This window comes from Lotus japonicus, chromosome 2, assembly GCF_012489685.1.
Source record: "Lotus japonicus ecotype B-129 chromosome 2, LjGifu_v1.2".
In the NCBI taxonomy this organism is placed as follows: Eukaryota; Viridiplantae; Streptophyta; class Magnoliopsida; order Fabales; family Fabaceae; genus Lotus; species Lotus japonicus.
Window position 1 is genome coordinate 53,462,974 of NC_080042.1, and position 14,450 is coordinate 53,477,423.

General features: G+C 39.5%; 1 long non-coding RNA gene across 1 annotated transcript; it reads left to right on the top strand.

The window, feature by feature from the left end:
- Window positions 1–797: 797 nt before the first annotated feature.
- Window positions 798–2,557, top strand: LOC130738336 (uncharacterized). Its single transcript, XR_009019338.1, has 3 exons — window positions 798–1,316; window positions 1,484–1,553; window positions 1,849–2,557. It is a non-coding gene; the product is annotated as an uncharacterized LOC130738336 (long non-coding RNA).
- Window positions 2,558–14,450: the final 11,893 nt, after the last annotated feature.

The following is a 14,450-nucleotide window of genomic DNA, read 5'->3' on the forward strand; positions in this document are numbered from 1 at the left end:
AGAGAAATTTATATGCGTGAAGCCATATTAGTATTTGAGACTGCAATAAATAAACTGAATTAAAACAGACTAATTTTTGTGTGTTTCAGATTGTGAAGACACTAAGTGTGCTGCTGGGAGTCAAGGAGCAGAAGCAAATCAGTTTTTTGATAGCCATCTTGCTCCAATTTACAAAATTTAACAGGTTATTGCATTGTCCCACTTTATGTTAGCACCTTTAAATTTAGCAATTTTGAACTTTGATTTTTGTCGTTTCTATCAATGTAATGTGATTTAACTAATTTGATATCCTTAAATATAACAATTTTTATGATTCTTAATTAATCTGTCATACTCATTTTGTTGCTAAAGTAGAAAATGAGAAAGAGAAGCATGATAAAAAAAGCATTAAGGCCTACAATAACAAAAAAATGATTAGTCACTCTCTTTCTCTCTGCATTTCTTTACTGTTCATCAGCGCTTGCATTTGCAAATTCTTTGTGTTTAATGAATTTTGTTCTATAAAATTTGGTTCAATCAACTCTGAAGAAGTCTAAAATATTGTTGACTTGAATCATAAGAGAATGCATATTATTTACTTCCATATTATCTGAAGTGAAGACTCATCTATGTTGTTCTCACATCCACAATTGGTTGGACTTGTGACAAAAGTTTACCAATTTACACTTTTGATTCCTTTGATGAAAGTTGTTAATGCCACAATGGTTTCCTTTCCTGAAACCCACACTTAGAGGTTATGGTTGCAAGTCATAGTGAGAAAACATGTGCAGAAGACATTGGTGCACTGAATTTTTTAGGACAACTTGATGACAGGCCCCAAAATGGGGGATGGCTTGCAACATGGCTCATCTTAGGTGAAACGACCCGTTTAAATATATATCAGTTCCTCTTGCTAATGTTATTATTAAAAGAAAAAGAAAAGGATAGGATTACGAAAAGGAAAAAAAAACAAAAAACTAAGCTAATTGTAAAACCCACGACAGCACCCACCCACACCCATTACATATTCCTAATTCTAAAATGCTAAAACCTACTTACCCAAATCCTATGCGAGACATCTCTCACCCTCCCTCTCGAAACTTCTTTTCTTTTCCTCTGCAACAGTGGCTATCATTCTCTTTTCTATTCTCTTCATCTTCTTTTTCTCCATTGAAGTCACACTAAATCTCACCATAAAAAAAACATACGCACATGAAGGAAAATTATGGCAATCAAGTGGAAAGGCTTTTGGGATAATTTTGGAGGCTTAGGGTTTGTGCTCTAAGGAAGGAGAAGAGTACCCACTCCTACATAATTATTCTTTCTATTTCATTGAGGTATACTCAGTTACCCACAGCTTATAAGTAGTATTATAGCATATGTTATAATTAAGTAGAATTATTTTTAGGGTTTTGGGTATACAATTGGGGATTTTGTACTTGCTCATGGGTAGTAGGACATAAGGTAATTAATGCTGAAGGTTTGAGGTTAATTTTGTGTTCAGATTTGACGGCGAGTGGATCGTTCGATGGTCGTAGGATTGCTGAAAGCAATCGTGGCTATTCTTCATAGTTGTGAGTGATTTTCAGCTACTATGACATATTTTTAACATTCCTATAACTGATTTAATTACTTTACCATACTGCCTATTTATCTAAATTGGGGAGACATGTTTATATATGTTTGACTATAATTCTTGAACTTCTTTGAAAGCTGATTTTATAAAGTTGATTTTGAGTATGTTTTATGAGTTGATATGAGAGAGAATTACATTGGTTTAATTTTGAAATTATGTAAAATTGAGATTGTGAACTTGAAAAGCTTTTATGAGCATTGAAAAGTTGATGTTGAGAATGTTGTTTTGAACAGCTTTGATGAGTATTGGAAAGCTGATTTTGAGACAGTTGATGAGACTTGATATGATTTGAGAAAATGGTTTTGGGGATCCTTGATAGAACCCCGTAGCCGTTAGCGGAGGTAACGGTCTAGGTGTACCTAACTAGTTTGATTCCGGGAGGAGATGGCTATCCGTTAAATGGAGCCGCCAGGGCACGGAAAGGGCTATCAACGAGATGAAGCTTCCCCCGATGAGATATGACATGATTTCGGGTGGAGAGGGCTATCCGTTAGATGGAGCCGCCTCTTGGGTAAGATAATCCTTAAGAGGAAAGGGCTATCAACGAGATGTAGCTTCCCCAGATGACACGATGTGACTTGAGAAAGGAAAGGGCTATCCGCTAGATGGAGCCACCCCTATCGGAGAGGCCATCCCTTAGGAGGAGAGGGCTATCAGCGAGATGGAGCCGCCTCATGGTTCTACATGTGTGACCCTATTAATTATATTTCTGGTTTTATGTTTTTCATATATGGACATGATTTTAACTGTATTTATTTGAAATAGTTATTTATGAATTTATGATTTTTGTCAAGTTCATTGTGGAAATGATTTAAACTGGTATTATTGATGATATAAATTGTTTATGTTGAGCTGAGAGCGAAAAACTCGTGCCTAGTTTGTTTCCCCTTCCTGTTCATGGTGGTTGTTGACTGCTCACTAAGTCTTTGTGACTTACCCCATTCATTCTTTTCCCCCACAGATTCTCAGACCACTAAGTAGCAGGCTCATGTCAGAATCAAGTCGATCGATTATTTTATTGGTATGCCTCCTTTGGTTGGTGGCTCAATTGGTGTCTTCTTTTAGATTCTAGTTATCTGCAGCTATAGGGAGTCTTAGGTGGATTGATTCTGAATCATTATTTATTATTTTATTTCAGAAATTGTACCGTAGTGATGAAATTGGAATTTGTGTTTTTATGGAATTCTGGTTATGATGAAAACCGACTGACAGGTTTATTGTTTTGGAAATGTTGATTTTGTAAAGGAGGTTCTGTTGAAATATTATAAAATATAAAGAAACATGTATAATTTTGGAAAATAGTTTGGAATATGATTTTGTGAGATTGAGGCTTGCTAGACTAGGGTGTTAGTCTGTGCGCCGGTCACGGCTTAGGATTTTGGGCCGTGACAAAGTTGGTATCAAAGCTTTGGCTGTAGGTCCTAATAGCTGCAGACATGAGATGATAATGGAATCTTGCTAGTAAATTGTGAACCGCGGCACAACTTACTTCCAAGATGCTATTAACGTCTCATGAGAGTCCTAAAGTTGTTTCCAAAGTGTGATTTGAGTTCGTTCCTCATTCACTGAGTTCCGAGTCATGTCTTATATTTGATGAATATTCATTGTTCAGTGAGGATGTCACCTAAATTAGGATTTTCATTAGAAGATGAGTTAGCTTATTAGGATCGATCCTCTTTAAGGTGGTCGTGGCCGACGTTCTGGTTTAGGCGAAGGACCATTATTGGTAGGCGCTGGTTGATGGCTTATATTGAGGCGAGATAATGAAATTCAGGGATTAGAGAGCTTATAGTTGGCATAAAATAATTATATCATGATTTGCACTAACGCGTTTGAGTCAATTTTGGGGCAGCAACAATCCACATGAGACAATTTATGAGTGTCAGTTAGGTGTTGGAAAAAGTAGGTGCCACTAGACAGATTTCAAAGTGATTGGTTTTGTGTAGCTAATTAATTCTCCTACTTTACACATGCAAGTATGGATCCACAAAGGAATATTGGTGCTTTAGAGAAATTGTGGGCATAACTTTGATGCGCATACATTAATGCAGTAGATTTAATATAGTTTTATCTTTTGGTTCTGGTATATGGTTAGATTGATGACTTTATGTGTATGAGAGCACTGAGATCACCTCTGATAGCATAAGATGAATTTTCCTAGAAATTCAAGAATCGTTTCGTAATAGAGAGAGCTAGAGAGCTTAGCAAATGATTTGAGCTGCTAGAGCATACTGAGGACAATGACTCTAGAGAGTGGTTCTAGTGGATATTTATCAGTATTTGTACAAATTCGTAAAGTAGATTTTAGGGGTCTTTACAATCCATTGTTATTTTTTGAGGTATTTTGCGCAAGATCTACACCTTGTCCTACTTGTGTGAAGTTTCATCCTGTAGCCTGCTTTGGAGATGGTTAGGTGTGTTGTTAGTGCAATTGGACATGTCATATTACAAGGAATTGCCTTGTGGTTATGGTGCAACCTTCCTCTAGTAATGGATAAGTGTTATTATGAGTAGCTTTAGCATCTTACCTGCTCCCTACAGCACTTGTTAGACAAGCTATGAATTCTTTTGGCCGAGGTTATGGAGTACCAAAAAAATAAAAAAAAAAATAAAAAATGTAAAAGAAATGGTAGTTGAAGTCAATGATATGTTACGAGAGTCGAGCTTGAGTCTTTTCCTTGACTCATCAAGATGCTTAGGCAACTAATGCAATGGTAGTAAGTATACTCTTTATATTATCTTGAGATGATTATGTTTGCTTAATGCTAAAGCTAGATACTCTTTTATCATTGTAGTCAACTTAGTGAATAATCTTCTTTCTTGAATAAGACGTCGGTCGTTGCTGCACCTCTTTAGGAGCATTTGGTAGTTGAGTTTGTGCTCCATTAATTTTAAGGTACCCATTGGAGATCAATTGAGAGTTGTTGATAGTCGTTACAGCTTAAGACACGATTGATTTTAATGTGATCTTTGGATATAGATTTGTTAATCTTTTGTCAACGATACTTTGGATTGTCATAAATAGGGTATTGAGATTTAAAGTACATGGAGAGTCGTTTTTCTCATTTCCGGGAGAGTGAAGTTGGACACCTCATAATCCAATTTCAGCATTGAAAGTTAACAGGGTACTACGAAAGAGTTGTAGGTGATAATTGATCTTGGTCAAAGATAATCAATTAGCAAAAATTGAAACTACAAGAGATTTTTGTAGTGTGTGTTTTGCAGAATGTATTCCCTAGAGAATTTCTTGGTGTACCTTCCAATAAGGGGATAGAGATTTCAACATACTTAGTTTCTGAACCAGATTTATTGTGAAGAAGAGAGTCAAGACTATGTGGTTATATGTTGACTACAGGCAATTGGAGAATATGGTGGTATAAATAAAAAAAAAACTTGGTGATCTAGGTACCATAAATGGAATATTAAGAAAGAAATAATTTTGAAGACCACTTACAAAAACATGTTATGACTACAATGGGTTGTTAGTCATGCCTTTGGACTTAGTGACACCACTGCTGATTTAAGAATTCAATGAGCCATATCTTTAAATCCTCCTTTGAGAATTTTATGATTGTGTTGATTAATGATTTTCTTATTTATGCCGAGGATAAAGAAGAGCTCTACAAGTTTGTTGATAGTAGAGTTCCCTTTGGGGCTTGCCCATTTCAACTTAATGTTGAGTGTTGACTTACATGCAAATTCTTTCTACTTTGGTAGATGTTAGAAAAACTTAAGGTTAAGAATTGAAGAGGATATTGATGGAGATAATGTTAGTGGTCTACCTAGAAAACATTTATAACACGTATAGTTTTGGTGGAAAGTAGGAGCCATTTTTGTAAAAATGGAAAAATGCCCTTGTTGGGAAAAGAAAAAAAATGACTTCCTTGGAGTTTGCTAATTTACGTGTTAGAAGCTTTGGTAAATTGACCACAGTCATCTACTTATTGCTTCATATGAAAAAACCTAGGTAATAATGGTGTCCATATTGCCTACTTACTTTATGGTTATCTTGTGCACTTGTGATCTTTGTACCATACATAGTTTCATGGAGGATGCTGAACATTGATATCCTTTAGTTCCTGTGACACTAAGTATACTGCATGATAACCTTAGAGTTTCAAAAATATAAGGGGGTTTGCTGTAAGATCAAGTTTTGATCTAGTAGTACAACTCTATGTTTTGATGATTACAAGTTAACCTTTTGATATGAACAATTGTGGTACTCTAACGTGTTTTTCTGAGTGTGCTATTTACAGGCTCTGACCTCAACTCAATCTCACACAAATCAGAAGCACTGTGTATAAAGGGTAACCCAAGCAACGCTTTCGTATTCACCATGTTCAGTATGAACAGTGGAAAAGCTTCAGAAGTTCTGAAGCTATACAAACTCTGATGTGGACTCAGTCGCTAGAAGCTCTGAAGATCCAGAAGTTCTGATAACCAAGAAACACTGAAGGTTCAGATGTTCTGATGGTGTAGAAGACTCTGAAGATCCAGAAACTGAATAGTGGAAACTCTGAAGTCCAGAAGCAAGAAACTCTGAAGGCCATGTTCTTCCCTCTGAGTTCAGAATCAGAAGATACAATGGTCAGAGGATCTGTGCTTTCTCTCTGACTCTGATCAACCGGCTTCACAAGTTCCAATATGAAGTATTCCTCTGATCAGAAGTCTCCTAGGTTAAAAGGTCAAGTCGCTATCCAAGTACAAAAGCAAGTGTACCTTCCTGACGACCTACCTAACGTTCTCAGCCACAGCAGAAGCTGGATTTTCCAGAACTGCCCTCCAACGGTAGCATTTCCCATGCAACGCTCAACCCTAATCCTTGGAGTATATATAGAGGTTGAAGATTGAAAGAAGCGGCTAGAAGAAACCAAGAGAAGTAACATATACGCGCAAGACATATTCAAAATATTCTAAGCTTTCTTTCATCTGAAATTCATTGTGTTTACTATTAGCTTTTTAGAAGCAAATCTCTTGTAAACAATTCTTTGATAAACAGTTTGTTTAGTTCCTTTAGGAGATCAAGGTTGATCGGATCCTAGAGAAGACTAAGAGAGTGAATCTTAGTGTGAGCTAAGTCAGTGTAATTGTTAGTCACTTGTAGGTTTCAAGTGCAGTTGTAACTCTTACCTGATTAGTGGATTGCCTTCATTCTAAGAAGGAAGAAATCACCTTAACGGGTGGACTGGAGTAGCTTGAGTGATTTATCAAGTGAACCAGGATAAAATCCTTGTGTTCTTTTCTATCTCTTATCTTTAGCACTTAAGTTCTCGAAAGATTTGTCAAAATCTTTAAGGTGGTAGTTTTGTACTGAAAACGTTATTCAAACCCCCCCCCCTTTCTACCGTTTTTCATACCTTCAATTGGTATCAGAGCGCAAGTTCTGATTACCACACCTAACAGTGTTCAGTGATCCGGGCCGGTGTGAAAAACAATGGCTGCCACCACCAGTGAAACTCAAAGAGATGGTTACAACGCAAAGCCTCCTATGTTCGATGGTCAAAGGTTCGAATATTGGAAAGATAGACTGGAAAGTTTCTTTCTGGGTTTCGATGCAGATCTCTGGGGTATTATTGTGGATGGCTATGAGCGTCCAGTTGATGCAGATGGCAAGAAGATCCCAAGGTCAGAGATGACCGCAGATCAAAAGAAGCTGTACTCACAACATCACAAAGCAAGAGCAATTCTTCTAAGTGCTATTTCCTATGAGGAGTACCAGAAGATTACAGATCGTGAGTTTGCTAAAGGCATTTTTGAATCTCTGAAGATGTCTCATGAAGGAAACAAGAAAGTCAAAGAATCAAAGGCATTGTCTTTGATCCAAAAGTATGAATCCTTCATCATGGAGCCAAATGAGTCCATTGAAGAAATGTTCTCCAGATTTCAATTGCTTGTAGCTGGCATACGACCTCTCAACAAGAGCTACACAACAAAAGATCATGTCATAAGGGTCATCAGGTGTCTTCCTGAAAGTTGGATGCCTTTGGTGACTTCAATAGAGCTCACGAGAGACGTTGAGAATATGAGTTTAGAAGAACTCATCAGCATTTTGAAATGCCATGAGCTGAAACGCTCAGAGATGCAAGATCTGAGGAAAAAGTCCATAGCCTTGAAATCCAAATCTGAAAAGGCTAAGGTTGAGAAGTCAAAGGCTCTTCAAGCTGAAGAAGAAGAATCTGAAGAAGCATCAGAAGATTCTGATGAAGATGAGCTGACTCTGATCTCCAAGAGACTCAACCGCATCTGGAAGCACAGGCAGAGCAAGTTCAAAGGCTCTGGAAAGGCAAAAGGAAAGTATGAGTCCTCAGGCCAGAAGAAGTCATCAATCAAGGAAGTCACTTGCTTTGAGTGCAAAGAATCAGGGCACTACAAAAGTGATTGTCCAAAGTTGAAGAAAGACAAGAAGCCAAAGAAGCACTTCAAGACGAAGAAGAGTCTGATGGTGACATTTGATGAATCAGAGTCAGAGGATGTTGACTCTGATGGTGAAGTCCAAGGACTCATGGCAATTGTCAAAGACAAGGAAGCAGAGTCAAAGGAAGCTGTTGACTCTGACTCAGAATCAGAAGGAGATCCTAACTCAGACGATGAAAATGAGGTATTTGCTTCTTTCTCTACCTCTGAACTGAAACATGCTTTGTCTGATATCATGGATAAGTATAACTCTTTATTGTCTAAGCATAAAAAGTTGAAAAAGAACTTATCTGCTGTCTCCAAGACTCCTTCTGAACATGAGAAAATTATTTCTGATTTGAAAAATGAAAATCATGCTTTGGTAAATTCTAACTCTGTGCTTAAGAACCAGATTGCTAAGTTAGAAGAAATTGTTGCCTGTGATGCCTCTGATTGTAGAAATGAATCTAAGTATGAAAAGTCTTTTCAAAGATTCCTAGCTAAAAGCGTGGATAGAAGCTTAATGGCTTCAATGATCTATGGCGTAAGCAGAAATGGAATGCATGGCATTGGCTATTCTAAACCAATTAGAAATGAGCCTTCTGTGTCTAAAGCTAAATCCTTGTATGAATGCTTTGTTCCCTCTGGTACCATATTGCCTGATCCTGTACCTGCTAAAGTTGCTAAAAACCCTCTTAAAAAGGGATCTTTCTCTATGACTAAATATCATGCAAATATTCCTTTAAAATATTATGTTGAGACACCCAAGGTGATCAGAACCTCTGGGGTAACTAACAAAAGAGGACCCAGAAAGTGGGTACCTAAGGACAAGATTATCTATGTTGCAGATATCCTTGATAGCTCCACTGAAACACCAATCATGGTATCTGGACAGTGGATGCTCGCGTCACATGACGGGAGAAAAGCGTATGTTCCGAGAGCTGAAACTTAAGCCTGGAGGCGAAGTTGGCTTCGGAGGAAATGAAAAGGGTAAAATTGTTGGTACTGGTACTATTTGTGTAGATAGTAATCCATGCATTGACAATGTTTTATTGGTAGACGGCTTAACACATAACTTATTGTCTATAAGTCAATTAGCTGACAAGGGTTATGATGTTATATTCAATCAAAAGTCCTGCCGGGCTGTAAGTCAGATCGATGGCTCTGTTCTGTTTAACAGCAAGAGGAAGAACAACATTTATAAGATCAGATTATCTGAGTTGGAGGCTCAGAATGTGAAGTGCCTTCTGTTTGTTAATGAAGAGCAGTGGGTATGGCATAGACGGTTAGGGCATGCCAGTATGAGAAAGATTTCTCAGCTGAGCAAGCTAAACCTTGTCAGGGGCTTACCCAATCTGAAGTTCGCTGCAGACGCTCTTTGTGAAGCATGTCAGAAAGGCAAATTCACAAAAGTCCCTTTCAAGGCAAAGAATGTTGTCTCAACCTCAAGGCCGTTAGAACTTCTGCATATCGACCTGTTTGGACCAGTGAAAACTGAGTCTATAGGTGGCAAGAGATATGGGATGGTTATCGTTGATGACTATAGCCGCTGGACATGGGTAAAGTTTCTAACCCGCAAGGATGAGTCTCATGCTGTGTTCTCTACCTTCATTGCTCAAGTGCAAAACGAGAAGGCTTGTAGGATTGTGCGTGTCAGAAGTGACCATGGTGGAGAGTTTGAGAATGACAAGTTTGAGAGTCTGTTTGATTCCTATGGAATTGCACATGATTTCTCTTGTCCCAGAACTCCTCAACAAAATGGTGTTGTTGAGAGGAAGAACAGAACTCTTCAGGAGATGGCTAGAACCATGCTCCAAGAAACTGGCATGGCTAAGCACTTTTGGGCAGAGGCAGTAAATACAGCATGTTACATTCAGAACAGAATCTCTGTGAGACCAATTCTGAATAAGACTCCTTATGAATTGTGGAAGAACATAAAACCCAACATTTCTTATTTTCATCCTTTTGGCTGTGTTTGTTATGTTCTCAATACTAAGGATAGATTGCATAAATTTGATGCTAAGTCTTCTAAGTGTCTATTACTTGGTTATTCTGATAGATCTAAAGGTTTTAGATTTTATAATACTGATGCTAAGACTATTGAAGAATCTATTCATGTTAGATTTGATGATAAGCTTGACTCTGACCAGTCAAAGCTAGTTGAAAAGTTTGCAGATTTAAGCATTAATGTTTCTGACAAAGGCAAAGCTCCAGAGGAAGTTGAGCCAGAGGAAGATGAACCAGAGGAAGAAGCTGGTCCCTCTAACTCACAAACTCTGAAGAAGAGCAGAATCACTGCAGCTCACCCTAAGGAATTGATTCTGGGCAACAAAGATGAACCAGTCAGAACCAGATCTGCCTTCAGACCCTCTGAAGAGACCTTGCTGAGTCTGAAAGGATTAGTGTCCTTAATTGAACCCAAGTCCATAGATGAAGCTCTTCAGGACAAGGATTGGATTCTGGCCATGGAAGAAGAATTGAATCAATTTTCCAAGAACGATGTTTGGAGCTTAGTGAAGAAGCCTGAGAATGTCCATGTTATTGGAACGAAATGGGTATTCAGAAACAAGCTAAATGAGAAAGGAGATGTAGTCAGAAACAAGGCAAGGCTAGTTGCTCAAGGCTACAGCCAGCAGGAAGGAATAGACTACACTGAAACATTTGCTCCGGTAGCAAGACTGGAGGCAATCAGACTGTTGATCTCCTTCTCAGTAAATCACAACATAGTTCTACATCAGATGGACGTAAAGAGTGCCTTCCTAAATGGTTATATTTCAGAGGAAGTCCATGTTCATCAACCCCCAGGTTTTGAAGATGAAAAGAAACCAGACCATGTGTTCAAATTGAAGAAATCACTCTACGGTCTGAAGCAAGCTCCCAGAGCATGGTATGAGAGACTTAGCTCATTCCTTCTGGAGAATGAGTTTGTAAGGGGTAAAGTAGATACAACTCTTTTTTGCAAGACTTATAAAGATGATATCTTAATTGTGCAAATTTATGTTGATGATATTATATTTGGTTCTGCTAATCAATCTCTATGCAAAGAATTTTCTGAGATGATGCAGGCTGAATTTGAGATGAGTATGATGGGAGAATTAAAGTACTTTCTGGGAATACAAGTTGATCAAACACCAGAAGGAACATATATCCATCAGAGCAAGTACACTAAAGAACTTCTGAAGAAGTTCAATATGCTGGAATCTACAGTGGCCAAGACTCCAATGCATCCAACATGCATTCTGGAGAAAGAAGATAAAAGTGGTAAAGTATGTCAGAAGCTCTATCGTGGCATGATAGGTTCACTTCTATACTTAACTGCATCTAGGCCAGACATATTATTTAGTGTTCACTTATGTGCTCGTTTCCAATCAGATCCAAGGGAAACCCACTTAACTGCTATTAAGAGGATCCTAAGGTATCTGAAAGGCACCACTAACCTTGGCTTGATGTATAAGAAAACATCAGAGTATAAGCTTTCAGGTTATTGTGATGCTGATTATGCTGGAGATAGAACAGAGAGAAAAAGTACTTCTGGAAATTGTCAATTTCTGGGAAGCAATCTAGTCTCATGGGCAAGCAAGAGGCAATCAACCATTGCACTATCAACTGCAGAGGCAGAATATATCTCAGCAGCAATATGCAGCACTCAGATGCTCTGGATGAAACATCAGCTGGAGGATTATCAGATCCTTGAGAGCAATATCCCAATCTATTGTGATAACACTGCTGCAATCTCATTGAGTAAGAATCCTATCTTGCATTCAAGGGCAAAGCACATTGAGGTAAAGTATCATTTTATTAGAGATTATGTACAGAAGGGTGTACTTCTTCTGAAGTTTGTTGATACTGACCATCAATGGGCAGATATCTTTACAAAGCCCTTAGCTGAAGATAGATTTAATTTTATTCTGAAAAATCTAAACATGGACTTTTGTCCAGAGTGAAGATGGATCAGAACCTCTGACTATGATACTTCTTGATCAGAAGATGTCTAGTCCAGAAGGTAACTCAATCAGAGTGTGTGTGCCCACTGGTACTGACTCTGAAGCTGAGACAACAACACGTGCGTCAGAATTTCTGATGCATAGTTCCTTGTGCCCGTGTGACAGTCTGTTATGATTGCGTGTAGATATGCTTATCTCCTGTGTGTGATTGTGTATTTTACTGTTATTATCTATCTTTAATTTTCAACCGTTGATCTTAAAGTGCTTTTTGAATCAACAACGGTTATTTGATAAAACCCACTATACACACACGTTCTCGTTCACTTCCGGTTTTCACTCTCGCACTCTCTGCTTTTCAAAACCGCCTCTTTCTTGATTTCTCTCTCGATCTCTCTTCATCCTTCAAACTTCATCTTCTACCTCAAACCTTCAACCTCTTCAAAATGGTGAGACAAACCAGAAGATCTACTGCAGATGCACCTCAGTTCCCTCACATGGTAGTCGGTTTGGCAACGGGTCAAAGGGGCTCTGAGAACCCGGCACAAGAACAAGTTCAAGCTCAAGAGCAGATTGTTCCTATTGCAGAACGGGGCTGTGCCGTTCACTGCGTATTTCCTCCTGAGGAACTCCAAGTCCTGGAAGAATGGAGATTCAACCTCGATAACTTGGCTGCAAATGGGTTTGATCTTCGTCATGAAGTCCAAGCTCAAGGTTGGGGAAACTACTTCAACCGACTTCGAGGACCGGTGTATGAAAAGTTGGTCAAGGAATTCTGGAAGCACGCAGACTGCGATGACACTCAGGTGGTCTCTCACATTCTTGGCAGGAAGATCATTATCACTGAGAAGTCATTCGTGAATCTGCTAGGTGCAGATACTGCTTATGGGTATCGTTTCCAACTGACGGAATCGAAGCTGAAACCCAGCACCAAGGACATAGTCAACCAGGCTCTGTACACCACCTTCAAACCGGGCAAGACGAGTTAAAAGGTGATGGATCTTCACCCCAAACTAAGGATCTGGCACAAGATCCTGCTCAACTGCATCAATCAGAGACCGAAGGGCAGTTCTCCAGATTACATCAACTTCAACCAGAAGGCGATGCTGTTTTTCATCCAAAATCAGGAGAAGATCTGCCTTCCCTACTTCCTGTTCTCCTACTTGAAGGAATGCATCCGGAAGTCTCGCACCACCGCCTCCATCAAGTCTGCAATCAAATATATCCCTTTTGGGAGGCTGCTCTCAGACTTTCTCATTGAAAGCAACTTGGTGCAAGATTTGATCAATGCTGGTTGCACAGAGGATTTGAGCACCATTGTCAGTGATGTCTTCACTGCAAATTCTCTGAAGAAGATGGGTTTGGTCCAGAAGAAGATTGCTCCTGCTCATGAAGACACATCTTCTGAGATCAGAGGAAAAAGAATGCCTCTGAATGACTACCCTCTGTGGACTCAAGCAGACCATCCTGACGCCATCAGATGCTATGTTGAAGACCTCAGGGCTCAAGGATTCGAGATTGACCTTGATGATTTCGTCAGCAGACTTCCACCAGCTCCAGAGTTTCCTTCTCCTCCCAAGAAGAAAACCAAGAGGAAGATGGTTCTGGAAGAATCCTCAGAGGAATCTGATGTCCCTCTGGTCAAGAAGCCGAAGAGCAAGCCTGATGATGGTGATGATAGTGATAGTGAGGATGGTCCTCCAAAGAAGAAGCAGAAGAAGGTCAGAATCGTGGTGAAGCCTACTCGGGTGGAACCAGCTGCTGCAGTGGTCAGAAGGACTGAACCTCCTGCCAGAGTGACTCGATCATCAGCACATTCAAGTAAGCCTGCACTTGCTTCTGATGATGATTTGAATTTATTTGATGCACTTCCTATTTCTGCCTTGCTTCAACACTCCTCAAATCCCCTCACTCCTATTCCTGAATCCCAGCCAGCCGCACAAACCACCACTCCACCACATTCCCCAAGATCTTCCTTCTTTCAACCTTCCCCTACTGAAGCACCTCTCTGGAATTTGCTTCAGAACCCAACCTCTAGGTTAGAAGATCCAACCTCTCTCATTACCATTCCATACGACCCATTATCTTCTGAACCCATCATCCATGACCAACCCGAGCCCAACCAAACAGAACCACAACCCAGAACGTCTGATCACTCTGCTCCCAGAGCATCAGCACGTCCTGCTGCCAGAACCACGGATACAGACTCTTCAACAGCCTTCACACCTGTATCCTTCCCAATCAATGTTATTGACTCTCCTCCCTCCAATACCTCTGAATCAATTAGAAAATTCATGGAGGTTAGAAAAGAGAAAGTGTCTGCCTTGGAAGAGTATTACCTTACCTGTCCAAGCCCTAGGAGATATCCTGGCCCTAGACCTGAACGTCTAGTTGACCCAGATGAACCTATCTTGGCCAATCCTATCCAAGAGGCAGACCCCTTAGTTCAACAAGCTCACCCTGTCCCTGACCAACAAGAGCCCATTCAACCAGACCCTGAA